The following is a 16,426-nucleotide window of genomic DNA, read 5'->3' as shown; positions in this document are numbered from 1 at the left end:
TCTACATGTAACTGTGGATGACATAGCGCTTCTCCTGGTGGGAGAGGATATTACAAGTCATCTATATTATATTCTCTGTAGGTGATTCTGCGAGTCTGTCCGGGGGTGTGGCTATACCCGGTCTGAGAGAGGCTTCCAAAATAAATACCCACTATGTTGTTTCCTCGCATAGTTTTGAGCCCTCTTTTGTAAGGCCAGCGGTGTCTTGCTCTCTCTCACAGTTTTATTTCAACTCTAATTCGATATCTCATTTTATTTTTCAGTTGCGAACAAGGTTTTAGACTCAGTTGAAAAAAAAAAACGGGAATATAATTCGATGAAGGTTTCCGTTTATAGAACGAAATGCATTTTCAAAGGCCTGTAACAAAGCCCATTCATTGAGTCACCCTCACAATTTTCTCTCGAATTCACTATCTGATTTAATTTTTATCGATGGTTTTAGACTCTTGCTTCAGCAATAATTGAGAAAATTTACGCACACACGGGAAAATGCCAAGATATATAAAAAAAATCGCGGGGACAATGTATCATACACCGCCTAAATAGCTCAAGGGAAAACGGGAAAATACCGACATGTATTAAAAATTCGCTTTTTATTTTCCGTTAAGATATATTACTTTTCCGTTTGACGACAGTCGTCACAAAAAAGTCAACAATATGGAGAGGGGGGCAGAGCTATGTTCACGTATCGCTACAGACGGGAAATTGCCGACAGATATTTCTTCGTTCTAATTTCATTCATCATTATTATTATCCGGAAGTAAAAGTAATCCTGTTTAAACTTCCATTCATTCCATCAATCCTTTTTTTTTTTTTAACACCAGTTTTCAACATCGATTTCCGATGAAAATCTATAATTGGCATAACTTTTGAACTAGACATCATACAGAGACAAATGCCCCCATTTTTCCGGCTAATTCTGGCTTGAGGAATCGTTTGAGGGTTATTTTCATGATTTAAACAAGATTAATACAATAAAACTCGAAAAGTATGCAAAAAAATCAGTAAAACTTACATTCAAAATCTTACTTCAAATATACCAAACTAAAAGATGCCCATGCATACCGTACTGGAAATAATAATTGTGAGTAATTATGGTTAAATAAGCCAATATAACACACTATGAATTCAATAAATGAACATAAGAAGGAAACTATGCCACTAATGTTCTCATCTTGCGCGACAGGTCAAGCTACAGAAGCGGTAAACAATGTCATTTTTTCATCGCACTACTGTATATCGAATCATCGTCATTGAGTAGCTCCTCATAATCGATCTCTTGCTCCCTTTCATCCTCCATCCTCCTCCACCTCCTCAGCAGTTTTCGCTACCAAGTCAACGAGGGAAGGAGGAAGGATGGGGCCACACGACCACAAAGGCTGCAAGATACCCTCCTCCATCTTCTCCCAACCTTGTCCAGGATGATAGGACTTGGGGCACCAGAAGATCGTCTTGTCAGCTCGCTTGTAGTTGGCAAGGCAGTGGTTCACACGGTCAACGTGTTGGACAAGGTTGCTCTGCAAGGTGGTACCGGAGAGAGGTCCACCTTAGGTTTGGTCGTGAGTTGCTCGTCCTCCCCCACTATCTGCTTCAGTCCTCCCCCACTATCTGCTGCGTACGGCATTGACAGACTTTTCCCGGGCCTGGCCATACATCAGACACGTGAATGCCTCAATGTCATCCATCACCTCTGGTTTTACAGACCATTCATCACCGAGTTTTCTGAAAAAGATACAATGGTACATTGCAAAAATCATGATGTAGTGTTACGTATATTCAGCAATTACTTGATCGTCATGAAATAGTACTGAAATTGAAATAAAGAAAACACTCACCTGAAGGTAGCATGGTACTTGGGGTGGCTCTGTAGCTTATTCAGGGGTCCGACCTTGCCCTTGAAGGCACTTGTTACATCTTCCCCTGTGAACACGCACAGGCCGAGCAAGTATCGTGGTGCAGTAGTCCACTCCCTTCGATTCCGCAAGTTCACTAACATTCACAATCTGGCGATTATTCTCCGTTTCTCATGTCCGTCCGAACCTATTGAAACAGAGAATTAAAAATGGTGCCCTTACAGTGCTGAGCATTTGGTAAAAAAGGCTTACAGCTGCATCATATGAAATTGAATATACTCACGTTGCCATCTAATGAGTCCAGCTGATACGCCTCCACCACAGCCACCGTTGTCCCACTTTTCTCGAGCCGAGATGTCGCTGCCTTGCTCTGCCACACCTGCAGTAGTAGGTTACAGAGCTGTGTCTTATTCTGCTTGTTCGCCAGGAATAGTTTGAAGTCACTCGGCTTACTTGTTGCCGGCCCCTCCAGGATATACCGCTGGGAGAAGCAATGGCGCAATCTCTCCTGAGCCTTGATGGAGTCAGCATGGTATGAATCAGTTGAGAAGACAAAATTCTTCTTTGCCACCAGTTGATCTGGACTCCAGAGTCTGAAGACAAATATCAACAAACGTTGGGGGAAGGTTCCTCAGGGCATCCTGGATGTAGAGGGCATCTTTTGGATAAGGCACATCCTCAGGAACATCTTCCATCAAGAAATGAAGCATCGCGGCCTTGTTTGTCTTATTGAAGAACCCGTCGGCGGTGCCGAGACTGTGAAGGACAGGAGTGAGCGAGTATCACATCAGCTCGTCAAGATTCAGGGGCTCGTCCAAGTGCTGAGACTTGATGAGCAGCATGAAAGCGAGGTCACTTTGCTCACGGTACTGGATAACCTGCAAAGATGAATATGGGAACAATTTTTTAGACCTCACTTAGACATGCATATTGTATTGCAACAATGTTATACTATTGTTATATGTATATTCAGATGATGAGGTTACATACCTTTCCCTGAGAGGAAGTGAGCTTGACTGTCTTGTTGGAGGCCTCTATCGTCTTCAACTTCTGCTTCTTGATTGGCTCAAAGAACAGTGCCTCAGAAGAGCCATTCACGAAACGATATCGGATGAATGTTTTCTTGGCCTCCTTACCAGCTGACTCAGCATTGAGCGCATCCAACTCCACCTCCGGGGAAGCAGGAGCACCAGACGCCAGGCTGTAGAAATGGCCCTTGTCGACCAAAAAGAAAGGAATGGTGAAGTTGCGAATAGCAGAGATGGTACGCCAAACTGCCTCCTCAGACTTCTTGATCTCAGCTCTCTTCAGCTCACAGCGTTTTACAGCCTTCACAGTCCGGGTCGTCGATTAGGCCACACATCTCTAGCATCTTCTCAAAGAACGAAGCACAGGTTGATGTCGTACGGCACGATCTTTGGTAGGCACCGGACATGGAGAAGAGCTCTACGATTTCCACCTGGAGAGATAAATAATGGAGTGATAGAAAATATTTTAATACGAACTTTCATCTAAAACACCAAAGTAGCAATAGTATTTCAGTACCTGCTGACTTGGTAAACTTCATGAAGGTCTCCTCCATAGTCTTGTCCACCGTGCTGAGAGCACCAGGAATGAGAGACCGTGCCACCGCGATGCCACCCTTCTTCAGCAGATCCTTGGCTCCAGGATGAGACCGATTGATATTTGTCAGAACACCTCCAGCCACACCAAGTACCTGTGGAGGGATAGAAAGGATGCAAGTAACTATTTCATCACGACTACAAATCAGATAATGAAATCATTTCTACTAGTTTACTCACCATACTAATTTAAAGATGCACATTTTAGGCTGAAATGACAGTTACCTGGAGTAGTTTGGCCCATCATATGCAAATAATAGGTCTGCCATATCCCCATTGCACTTGTGGAAGAGGGCCAAGTTGTTAGTCTTCACAGAATACTGCAACATTAGGATCAGACGGGTATGGTCCATCACGCTGAGCCAGAATGTAGCGGTCTTGCCGAGGTGGGCTGAGCGCATCTTGTCTTCATTGGCCACATACTTCTCGAGGATGGTGAGCGTGGAAGGGTCCTGCAAAGTAAGGTCGAGGGTCTCGCGACTACAGGTCTGCATGAGATTGAGCAGGGCCTCAGGGTTAGTGACCTCAACTTTCTCCTCCTCATTGAATCTCTCAATTAACAACCGTTCCATGGCTTCACTGACTGTTTTGAGACAGAACAGGGCTTTAGCATGTGCCTTCCCACTCAGCACACTATTCAGGCAGCCACTGGTGACAAGTCCAGCCTCAATGAGGAGTTCAGAGTAGCCTGAGCCACTGCATTTGTGACCAGTCACCATACCCATGTAATTCATCCTGGTGTGGAATGGCCAATTGACATCGACATGAAAACAAGCGTTACACCTAGGTCCCCCGTCGGGGAAGTGATGTGAGTTGACAAAGTGGAAGACGCAGAAAACATGCTATGATATTTCACTCACAAGGTTCAGACATACATGGTGGCGGCCATCTTGGATTTTGACATGGCGACCCAATTTTCAATAGCGTTCTTCCTTATGCCTAGATACACCCACACACCAGATTAGAAGTCGGTACTTCGCTTATTTTTCCAAGATATTCCGCTCACAAGGTTCAGACATACATGGCAGTGGCCATTTTGGCTTTTGACGTGGCGACCCAATTTTCAATAGCGTTCTTCCTTATGCATAGATACACCCACACACCAGATTAGAAGTTAGTAGTTCGTTTATTTTTCAAGATATTTCGCTCAAGGTTCAGACATATATATATGGTGGTGGCCATCTTGGATTTTGACGTGGCAACCCACTTTTCAATAGCGCTCTTCCTTATGCCGAGATACACCCACACACCAGATTAGAAGTTGGTACTTCGCTTATTTTTCAAGATATTCCGCTCACAAGGTTCAGACATATATGGCATCAGACATACATGGTGGTGGCCATCTTGGATTTTGACGTGGCTACCCAATTTTCAATAGCGTTCTTCCTTGTGCCTAGATACACCCACACACCAGATTAGAAGTTGGTACTTCGCTTATTTTTCAAGATATTCCGCTCACAAGGTTCAGACATACATGGCACCAGACATACATGGCGGCGGCCATCTTGGATTTTAACGTGGGTTGCACCCACATACCAAATTCAAATGCGGTCCTTCACTTACACACACACGCACGCACGCCCACACGCACGGACGGAGGGGAAAACCATAGTCCCCCTTTCGCTCTGCGGTGCGACAGGGGACAAAAATGACATTGTTTACCGCTTCTGTAGCTTGACCTGCCACGCAAGATGAGAACATTAGTGGCATTGTTTCCTTCTTATTTTCATTTATTAAATTCATAGTGTGTTATGTTGTCTTATTTAACCCTAATTACTCACAATTATTATCATTTACAGTATGCATGGGCATCTTATAGTTTGGTATATTTGAAGTTCGACGTTAGGCAAGATTTTGAGTGTAAAATTTACTGATTTTTTGCATACTTTGTGTTTTATTGTGTTAAACTTGTTTAAATCATAAAAATAACCCTCTCAAACGATTCCTCAGGCCAGAATTAGCCGGAAAAATGGGGGCATTTGTCTCTCTATGATGTCTAGTTCAGAAGTTATGCCAATTATTGATTTTCATTGGAAATCCAAGATGGCCACAAAGATGGCAGCCTACGGACCCCATGGGACAACATTTCATCTTGGGAACATGAAAATTCGTTTACGAGACACCTTGAGGATTCAAAAAATGTAAGTTAGAAAAATATATCAGCTAGGTGCATAGGGACCTCGTCTTCCTGCTCGACTAAAAGGTGTTATCTGATGTTCTTCTACACCACCCAAAAGACTTTTCCCAGGGACTTTTCCATTTGAGCTGTATTCTTTATATAGTCGGAATGTTTCATTCTTTTGACGTAGTCACAATAAAAAGTTGCAACTAGGTACTCTGCGCGTGGGGAGAAGGGCAGAGCATCCTTTACGTGTCGCCACTCGCGTTTGTCATCCCCCGTATGTGTGTGTGTAATTGGACATGAGCATCGTCGGACATAAGAGCATCGGTGGACATGTGTGTATATCGATGTGTGCGTGTGTGTATGTATGGATGTATGTATGTAAGATACGTGTGTGCGCGACCCATTCCCCCCCCCCCCCCCCCCCCCCCCGTGAGTAAACTTCCAGAGACAATACAACCGAGAGAGCGACCAAGAGTTGTGTACAGTTTGGGAAATTCAATTCGGGGAAAGATGTTCAACTACAAAGACACTGTACAATCTATAGATGCAGAGGAATGGTTAAATAACACACATCATTGTAATTGTGAACATTCCGCATTCAAAGATCCACATCATAAACACGTCATCACAGGTGATCTCAGAATAGTGAAAGATAAAAGATTACGTGCATTACTTACAAAAGGACCAAATTATCGAGAAAATAAAAGAATAAACTGGAATAAAGCAATGGAACTTACAATTATGGGACTGGGTGAATGGATGAAAGAACAAATTGATAAACATAAAGTACCAAACACACAAATGGCTTTATGGTTGGAGGAGGTAGAGAAACATGTGAAAAGGAGAGTTGTTGATTTGAAAAGAAAAGTTCGAATCAATAATCCGAAGGCAATTTTAAACAATCCAGAGACACGTGATTGCTGAAGGCAGCTTCAAACACAATATGTTATTGTTCCAATTGACAAAGCAAATAATAATATTGCATTTGTATGTAAAACATTCTACATTCAAACACTTTTGGAAGAATTGGGCTTAGACACGGGAATTTCAAAGACCTACAAAATAAGTAACGAGAACAAAACAGACTTGATACAACACCATACAAATCACTCAACGGTGAGAAGACTGCTAGTTCTGGATAAACACCATAAATTACCATTCATTTACCGGATCCCAAAAATGCACAAACACCCTTGTAAGATGAGGTTCATCATCGCAAGTAGAGAATGTAGTTTGAAACCTTTGTCGGGCAGTATTACAGCGGCAATGAAACTAATCTATAAATGCTTAAAAAACTACCATGAAAAAGTGAAGTTTTATTCTGGTATTAAGAAATTCTGGATCATTGACAATTCCAAACCGGTAATCGACAGTGTCCACAACATTAATAACAAGGGTAAAGCAAAATGGCTTTCAACCGTTGATTTTTCCACATTGTACACAAACATTCCACATGACAAGCTGGTAACCGCATTGGACAGAGCAATAGATAAAGCATTTGCAGGAGGTAATAGAGTATACATTAATGTATATCAAAACAGAGCACACTGGTCTGTAAAGGATAATCAATATTCATGCAGTTTTTCAAAAAGTAAACTCAAAGTATTCGATTTCTGCTAAACAACAGTTTCTTTACATTTGGCAACAAGATACTCCAGCAGACAGTGGGCATACCCATGGGTTCAGATCCGGCCCCTTTCTTTGCAAATTTGTTTCTGCACATGTACCAGTTTGATTGGGTCCAGAACATGTGCAGGAATAAATTAACAACTGCACGAAGATGCGGAAACATCTTCAGGTTCATTGATTATTTGTTGGCAATTAATGGATTTATATTTGAGCAGCTTCATGATGATATACATCCAAAAGAAATTGAATTAAAAAAGGAAAACCAAACTTCCACTTCAGTTTCCTTTTAGGAATTACAAATTGACATCCATAATAATAAATTTCACACCAAATTATTTGATAAACGAGATGCATTTCCATTCCACATTGTCCGAATGCCTTTCTTAGACAGCAACATTCCCAAAAAGCTATTTTATGGTACGGTTGCAGGTGAAATAATTAGGACTGTGAGAGCAACCACACACAGCTCTGAACTGGTCAATAAATTACAACAACTAGTCAGACGTATGTTAGCACAGCGGGCTGCAGTTGGTAGATTAAAACAAGTTTTCTTTAAAATCACAAAACGACACCAAATCGAATTAGTGAAATACAATACGAATAGTAAAAATATTATTCATGAGATCTTTATGTAAATACAGTAGAATATAATAATTAAATATACTACAAATCAATGTTGCTCGGAATCAGTGGTTGCTAGGATACGACAGCATGCCAAAAACCGTTATAAATGACAGTTTGAACATTCGAAGTGTACAATATAATATTATATTACAGTACAATATAATACAAGTACAGTACAATATAATATTATTCATGAGAACTTTATGTAAATACAACACAATATAATAATTAAATATACTACAAATTAATGTTGCTAGGAATCAGTGGTTGCTAGGATACGGCAGCATGCCAAAAACCATTATAAATGACAGTTTGAACATTCGAAATAGAGTTTGATAGAAAGGTAGGTGGTGTGGTCATGCTGTTTGGTCGATTGATGTGTTTAAGGGTAAGATGTGAATGATTTAATGATATTATCATATTATAGAGTGTGTAAGGAAAGTTATAAATATATGATAACACATTAAATCCTATTGCAAGTAAAGTTGGAATAAGTGATGTTGCATTGATGGGTTGACTGACTGCCTGGACGCAACTGAGGTTGTGGATCCACTGATTTACCATCAATTGATGTGGATCCATGATCGAGGTTGTGGATCCACCGTTTGGAGAGGTCCTGGGCTGAAAGGATTGAAACCTCGAGGAAGAACGGTGCCCAGCTGATGATCCATGCAGTCGGGAAACGAGTCAATTGCTTCCGGTTTAAGGTTCTTGCTTTAGGTGGAGAAACTATGTTTGAGGTTTACAATTTAAATAAAGTTGAATATGGGACGTTGTAAAATTAACATCATTTACAGCAATCCTTTAAATTATTTAAGTTTAGGAACAACCGATACTGTACAATGAATTGTGTGTGTGTGTGTGTGTGTGTGTGTGTGTGTGTGTGTGTGTGTGTGTGTGTGTGTGTGTGTGTGTGTGTGTGTGTGTGTGTGTGTGTGTGTGAATGAAAGAGGGATAGAATTGTGAGGAACAGAAATGAAAAAACGAGATGTGTGTGACCCACTCCCCCAGGTGTGTGTGTGACCCACTCTGCCGTGTGTTTATGTGACCCACTCCCCCGTGTGTTTTCGTGACCCACTCCCCCGTGGGTGATCGACTCCTTGCTGCAGTGTGTGTGTGATGTGGGAGGGATGGGGGCAGGGAGGGAGAGGATTTGAGCTCTTGAAGTTACATTTTACATGAGATGTAATCACACATTTGAAACTGCATTTCCCATGTGCACGCACATGCATTCACATGTTATCAGAAGTAAATACATTGTGTAGATTACATCATTTGAAGATCTGATAAATTGCCAGTAACCATTTTGTAAAACTGAATGTGCAGCATCGAAATGAAGATGTACAAATGTCACACACGTCCATGACCGTGGGATGCCCACGAGTGACCCCACTCATACTATAATACCACGCAAACACAATTGACATTGAGTCCGCCACACGTTAATGGGTAGTAGGCCTGGGGATGAGGAGGATGAGGCTCAGCCGTCAGCGAACAGGGCCTCAAGTGGTTCTGGCGTGAAGAGGAAAAGGTCCCGGCAGGATCGTAGTGATGAGTCCAATGTTCCTGCTGCGGGCAAGGCTGTAGTTAGTCAGGACGATCCAAATGGGGGATTTCCCATTATAATTTCGACTTTAGAAGGATCTAAAGCCGAGTGCTCCGAGAATCCAATCCAAATGGCTTCCCTGATCAAGAGTGAATTGGGCGACGTCATCAGTGCTAAAAAAAAAACTCAGATCTGGGATATGCTAATTCTTTGTACATCCGCTTCCCAGCATGACAAGGCCTTGAGAGCATCGCTTTTCAGTGGCAGTTGAGTCTCCTGCCTCATCCCGAGATCGCTGCGGGAAAGTCGTGGTGTGATTTATGGTATTGCTCCATCGGTCGAGATAGATGACATTAAGACCCACTTAGCTGACATGGGAGTTGTGTATGCCCGCCGGCTCACTACAATAAGGGAAGGGGTGAAGGTGGAAACATCATCAGTGGTTTTATCCTTCATCAGCCCGGCTCTTCCCCCCAGTGTTCCTGGGGTATGAGGCTTTTTCCGTCCAGGAATATGTCCCCCCTCCACTAAGATGCTGCAAGTGTCAGAAGTTTGGCCACACTGCTCTGGCTTGTAGGGGTAAGCAGCATTGCAGCAGGTGCTATGGAGACCACGAGCGCGGGGATTATACCGTTTTGAAGATGTTCTGCGCCAACTGTGGCGGGGAGCGTAGCGCAGTCTATAGAGGGTGCCCTGAATTCCAGATGGCCATCCAGATCCAACAAATAAAAACATCAGGGAAGCTATCCTATGCGGAGGCCGTCCACAAGGTCCCCAAGGCCAAGGCCCCTGCAGAAGTAATCCTCCCGGCCCCCAAAATTGCAGCCAATGCCCTAACTCTAACAAGATCGGTGGGAGTCCAGACCGAGAGGAGGAATCAAGGATGCCAAACCGAGGGGTGAAGAACCAGTAGGGCATGAACTTTTCAAGACTGGGGTTTATTGGCTTCATAACGGAAGTTGTTAATTGTGCAGCCCAAGCCAAAAGAAGACAGAGAAAACAGGCATAATCTCTGCCGCAGCCCAGAAGCATCTGGGTTGGATGGGGATTTCCTCCAAGGGGATCAATAAGTTATTCAAGTCCGGCGATACAAGAAGCAACTCTGGGCAGTCGCAGGATTCATCCATGGAGTAATGAGAATAATTCAGTGGAACGCAAGAAGTTTAGCAGCCCATGGTGACGAATTTAAAAAGTTTGTTGTTGACCTTACACCCCGGACCTGACATCATATGTATTCAAAAAACCTGGCTCAAAAGTCCTAAGCAATTCCGGATCCCTGGTTACACCTTCGTCCGCAAGGATAGAGTGAGGGGGAGTGTAGGAGGTTGTGGGGTTTTTGTGAAGCTCGGTATTTCCTTCGAGGAAATGGATTGCGATGCTGAACTGGATTGTAATCAGGGTTTCCGGCTCGAGGGAAGGTCTATCGATCATAAACCTATACAACCCCTGCAAAACATTGAATCTTGGACTACTCCAGGTGCTCAGGAAGTGTGAAGGAGTTGTAATCTGGTGTGGAGACTTCAATAGTCATAATTCTCTTTGGGGCTCCAATATGACAGATAAAAATGGTGAGTGCATCAAAAGAATCATTGAGGAGTTTGACTTGGTGCCGTTAAATGATGGCAGTGGGACCTGCTTAAATCCATCCTCGGGGAAAACCTCCCCCCTTGATCTCACCTTTATCTCTTCATCTGCAGCAGCAAGATGCAAGTGGTGGGTGCACAGGGATAATCTGGGGAGCGACCACTTTCCGGTGTTTACAAATCTTTTATTTGAAAGGGACATCGAGGCTGCCTGGGGCCCTCCCTCCTGGAATTTCTCCAAGGCCGACTGGGCTTCCTTTTCTCATCAGTGCTCCGAGGGAGTGCGGGAAGATCTCGCGAGTGGGAACATTGTGGACTTCAACAGCTCTTTAGTTCAGACTGTGAAGGCCATCGCCCAGGGAACAATCCCGACCTGCAGAAGCTCATCAGGCAGGAAAATCAAAGTGCCTTGGTGGAATGTCGAGTGCGGGAAGGCCATTTGGGAAAGGAGGGAGGTTCTGAAGAAAGTGAGAAAATCCTTAAGGATGGATGACGTAATAGAGTACAAGAGGAAAAGAGCCCAGGCCGAGCGGGTCATAAAACGGGCCAAGACTGCTTCTTGGCGGTGCTTCTGTTCAGCCATTAGCCCGGACTCCTCTCGACAACCCGTTTGGAGGAAGGTGAAATCCATGATCGGTATTAAAGACGGGGAAAGGGTTATATCCCGGGACTCATTTCCCGTGATGGAACCTCCTCCACGAATAAGGACAAGGCCGAGGCCTTGGGCAAACATTTCTCCGACTTGATTGGAGAAAACAACACCGACAGGGAGTCCAAGGTGTCCAGGTTCCAGTTCCAGACCCAGCACAGAGAAATCCTCAATGACTGGTGTCCCGAAAATTCCCCTCGAAATCTGGACTTCTCCCTCTGGGAACTTAGGCAAGCGGTCCATAAATCTAGAAACGGTGCCCCTGGCCCAGACAAATTGACATTTCATATGTTCAGGAATATGGAAGACAAGGTGTTGTGTGTGTTTCTCGGCCTATTTAATAGAGTTAAGTGTTTAGGAGAACTTCCTCAAGAGTGGAAACACTCAATAGTCGTCCCGATCGTTAAAATGGGGGAAAATCCTCAAAACCTGTCGTCATACCACCCTATCTCCCTCATCTCGGTGGTAAGCAAGTTAATGGAGAAGATGGTGAACAGTCGCCTGGTTTTCTTCCGCGAACGGAACAACCTGTTGAATGAATCCCAGAGCGAATTCCGAAGGGGGCGTTCAGCTATCTAGTGGGGCAACTTAGCATAACAATTGTGCATTTTGTGAGGAAAGCACCAAATTTGGCACACTAGTAGACTATCATATCATGAAAAGATCTGGATATTGGGCCATCTCAGATTCAGAGATTTGATTTTTGCAAGATTTCGATTCGATTGGGATCGAAGAGAACACCTTCTTTGTCTTCTGTACAGTGAAGTTGCCAGCCCTGAATTCTCTGGCTACATCTGGGTGCTTCATTGGGAGTGCAACCATGTCCCTCAGGTGAACAGGGACCCACCTGGCATAGTGTGTGTGGTCTAAGGCATGGAACCATGGGACCAGTTCCGTCAGGGCATCAAGGTACATCGTGAATGAAGCCTGCCGCAGAGAACGCACGTAGACCAGCACCAACATCTCTAGTTCCAGCACAGTTGCCCAGTACTGAAAGGTGGGAATGTCTTCTCCTCTCTGGTGACACCGGTCTTCGAACTCAGGCAGGTCTTCTGCATCATCAGCATATGTTATACAGTGGCATTCATACGCACTGTGTTGCAGGATGTGCAGTGCCACTGCAGTGATTTGATGAGCTCTTCTTGTGCGGGTGACGTGGGCAGCTCGCAGGAAGGAGTCGGCCGTCCCTGGCGTTGCAATCTCAGCTTGCAAATCTGCAAAATCTGCAAATCTTGCAAAAATCAAATCTCTGAATCTGAGATGGCCCAATATCCAGATCTTTTCATAATATGATAGTCGACTAGTGTGCCAAATTTGGTGCTTTCCTCACAAAATGCACAATTGTTATGCTGTATTTAGCTTAGCTGCCGGACTAATCAAAAACATTGTGTTATTGGCTAACGAGGTAAGAAAATCCCTCAATAGTCAGGGGGTGCTTCTTTGTGTTTTCCTGGACATCCACAAAGCCTACGATACAGTCTGGCAGGAAGGCCTGCTCTTCAAACTGCACCATCTCGGCATCAGAGGCAAAATGTTTTGGTGGATCCGGGAATTTCTGGCCACGAGATCTTTTCAAGTGAAAGTGGGGCAAACCCTCTCTTCCTACTTTCATCTGAAAGAAGGAGTCCCCCAGGGCAGCTGTTTAAGCCCGACACTTTTCAACATTATGATCAATGATATAGCCTCCCTCTCAGGGATCCACGGCAAGATGCTGCTGTTTGCAGATGACATAGCCCTGTGGGTCCAGAGTAAAAACGTAGCTTTTGCGTTAAGGAAAGTTCAGGCGGATATCGGCTTGGTGGAGCTGTGGGCCCAAAAGTGGGGGTTCCAGTTCTCTGGGCCCAAATCCAAGTTCGTAATCTTTTCCCGCAAAAGGATGGTCCAGGACACATCAATATCAGTTGGTGGAACCATCCTCAAGGCATCTTCTGAATTGTCCTTCCTGGGGGGTTGTTTTCGACAAGGGGCTTACATGGAGATCCCACATTAAGAAGGTCGTAGTTAAATGCGCCAAGGACCTAAATCTAATTTGATGCCTCACTGGCACTTCCTGGGGAGCCCACCAGGGAAGTCTTTTTCTCCTGTACAAAGCCCTTATCCACCCTCATCTGGATTATGGTAGCCAGGTTTTTTCAGACATGTCAAACACCAACCGCAGCAAACTTTAAGCCATTCAGGCTAAAGCCCTGCATATCTGTTTGGGTGCTTTCGTGAGTTCACCTATCTCTGCCCTTTTGGTGGAGGCCGAGGAGATGCCTCTATCCCTCCACTGGGAGGTGTCCCGGTTAAAATTCTGGGCCAAATCTATATCCTCTGGGACCAATCACCCAGTCCGAGCGGTTTTTGCAGACTGTTGGGAGTATGAGGCATGGGGCAAAAATCTAAATTCTGCTCCCTTTGGGATGGCCTGCAGGCGGGTAGCGGGTGAAATGTGTCTGGACTCCTTGCCCATTGAGTCCGTCAATAAAGTTCCAATCTGGCCACCCTGGACTCTCACTATGCCTCAAATCCACCTGGATCTATGGGGGAGAGTTGACAAGGATAACCCCTCTGCTTCATGCATTCAGGCGATCGAGTTCATCCATTCGGTTTGGAGTCAATCTCTCCACGTTCACACGGATGGTGCCAAAGTCCTTTCCCTTGGGAGAACTGCGGCAGCAATATGTATTCCTGATGTTAAGGTGACAAAGGCTAAGAGGTTATCTGATCATCTCTCCCTCCGTCTTCACAGCGGAACTCTTTGCTATCGTATTGGCACTGGAATGGATAATCAAGTTCAACCCTCTCAGTGCCGTGATCTTTTCTGATTCCCTCTCTGCATTTCAGGCACAAGAGTCCCTGCAGGAGGGATGCAGATTTGACCTGGTGCTCGAAGTGCTGCACCTGATCAACATTGCTCGTTGGAAAGGATCTGTGGTCAATCTGTACTGGATCCCCGCTCATGTGGGCATCGGAGGGAACGAAGCCTGCGATCTCGCAGCTAAGTGTGCGATCACATCCGAATGTGTCACCCAAATCCCTTTGGGTCCGTCTGAAATTGTGAATGTGGTCAGGGACATGACCATCAAAAAATGGCAATCCCAGTGGGATACCACCACGAAGGGTAGGTTTTGTTACAGGATGAATCCAGACATGACGCCACCCCCCTCGCCCCCCCCCCCCTTTTGGCTACCCCAGTTGACCTGCAGAGACCAGGTGGCTCTCTCCAGGCTTAGACTTGGGCACTGCCGCCTTGATGCATATCTCCACGTGATAGGGTGACACCCTTCCGGGACTTGCGATGCCTGTAGGGAACCCGAAGATTTATCCCACTTATTTATGGTATGCCACCAATACGACGGACCGAGGTTGCTCTTATTTAAAATCGTTAGAGAGGAGGGGGCCGGTGGGTCCGATCTGCCTGTCATTTTTGGTCATTTAAACCAGAAGCATCCTCGTTTGTGCAAGGCGGTCATAAACTTTTTGAAAGCGTGGGAGACCTATATAGTTCTATGGATGTCCAATAGGCGTCCTTTTCAATATGTATATTTTTTTTGCAACACAGTGATGTTCAGGCGTATGGCATGTATAGAGCCTCATGGCTCTGAAAACGCCATCAAACCCAAAAGAAGAAGAAGAACTCATACTTACCTGACAGGAGAAATACCGTGATCAAGGCAGGCTCTTGTTATGGATGTTATTCCTGCGGACGGTGTGCATTTCAGATTCTTCGGAATGCTGTGTTGAGGAGCAGATGGAGGGTTCAGGTGGTGCGACTACGGGTGCTATGACTACGGCTATTACGGACGTTGCAGGTGGTTCTTGGGCTGCAATGAAGTCGATGCTTTCGGAAGATTCGGATGGAGACGATGGTGTTCTGGACGAGCAAGCGGCTCGAGTGATGGATCTTCTTGTGCCTCTTTTGGATTTGGTGGAAGGAACATCGGTGCCTTCTATGGAGGGAGGAGTGTTGTGGAGTGAACTCCACGATGGTGATTCGGTCTCTGCTACTGTTGCTGCTGCAAGGTCGAAGGACGATGGGGACGGACCCATATTGGAATCCTCTGGCTCCTCCAGTGTTCCAGTAGGGCTACAAGGGTCTACGAGTCAAAGTCACAAGGTACCGCTCATCCCTCGGACCCGCCCACGGTGTTGAGAGCGAGTGCTCCGGTAAGAAATGCCGCAGCAGCAGCAATTATCGCGGGCGCTTCTCGGGTCCAATGTCGAAATGCTGTGCGCATGGCGGTTTGGGACGATTTCACTATGAATCCACTTTTGTTCAGCAGGCTGGTGGTGCAGTGCGCTTTGGGGTTTGGGGTGTCGCAGTTGGACTCGATCTCGCAGTTGGACTCGATCTTTGCTTTACCTGGGGGAAAAATAGATGAAATAGTCTTTGCAAATTTCCCTTCATTCCTTCAGTTTTGGGAGCGTTGGGAAAAGCTGAAGTATACCAAACCACTGTCACTTTTGGCCGAAGCTTTGTCAGAGAAGGGTGTTGTAAATGTTGCACTGCAAATATATAGTGCAACATTGAAAAACGAAGATATTATTATGTGGCTAACTAAATCTTGCAAGGTGCTGGGCCCAGTAATGAACGCCAGAGACGTGGATGGCGTTAGGACTGGAGCGAGGACCATAAAAGTCAAGTTGGAATCTGATCCCACATCGCCTGGAGGTCTTCGGCACCTTCCTGAAAAAGTGACTATTGGCCCATTTCGGGGATTCTTGTACTATCCTGGGCAAGTTAAGATGTGTAACAGATGTGGGAGCAAGGATCACATGGCATGGGCATGTAACACACCAAAGTGCTACAGGT

General features: G+C 45.0%; 1 long non-coding RNA gene across 1 annotated transcript; it reads right to left on the bottom strand.

Annotated features, from left to right (window-relative positions):
* Positions 1-456: 456 nt before the first annotated feature.
* On the bottom strand, positions 457-2,327 carry LOC144893543 (uncharacterized). The gene is made up of 3 exons (XR_013624450.1): positions 2,137-2,327; positions 1,836-2,040; positions 457-1,722 (listed from the first exon to the last, which is right to left on the bottom strand). It is a non-coding gene; the product is annotated as an uncharacterized LOC144893543 (long non-coding RNA).
* Positions 2,328-16,426: the final 14,099 nt, after the last annotated feature.

The sequence above is a fragment of the Myxine glutinosa genome, chromosome 9 (assembly GCF_964187855.1).
Source record: "Myxine glutinosa chromosome 9, kmMyxGlut1.1, whole genome shotgun sequence".
Lineage (NCBI taxonomy): Eukaryota > Metazoa > Chordata > Myxini > Myxiniformes > Myxinidae > Myxine > Myxine glutinosa.
The sequence above is the reverse complement of the archived record's forward strand: the minus strand, read 5'-3'. Positions and strand labels throughout refer to the sequence as shown.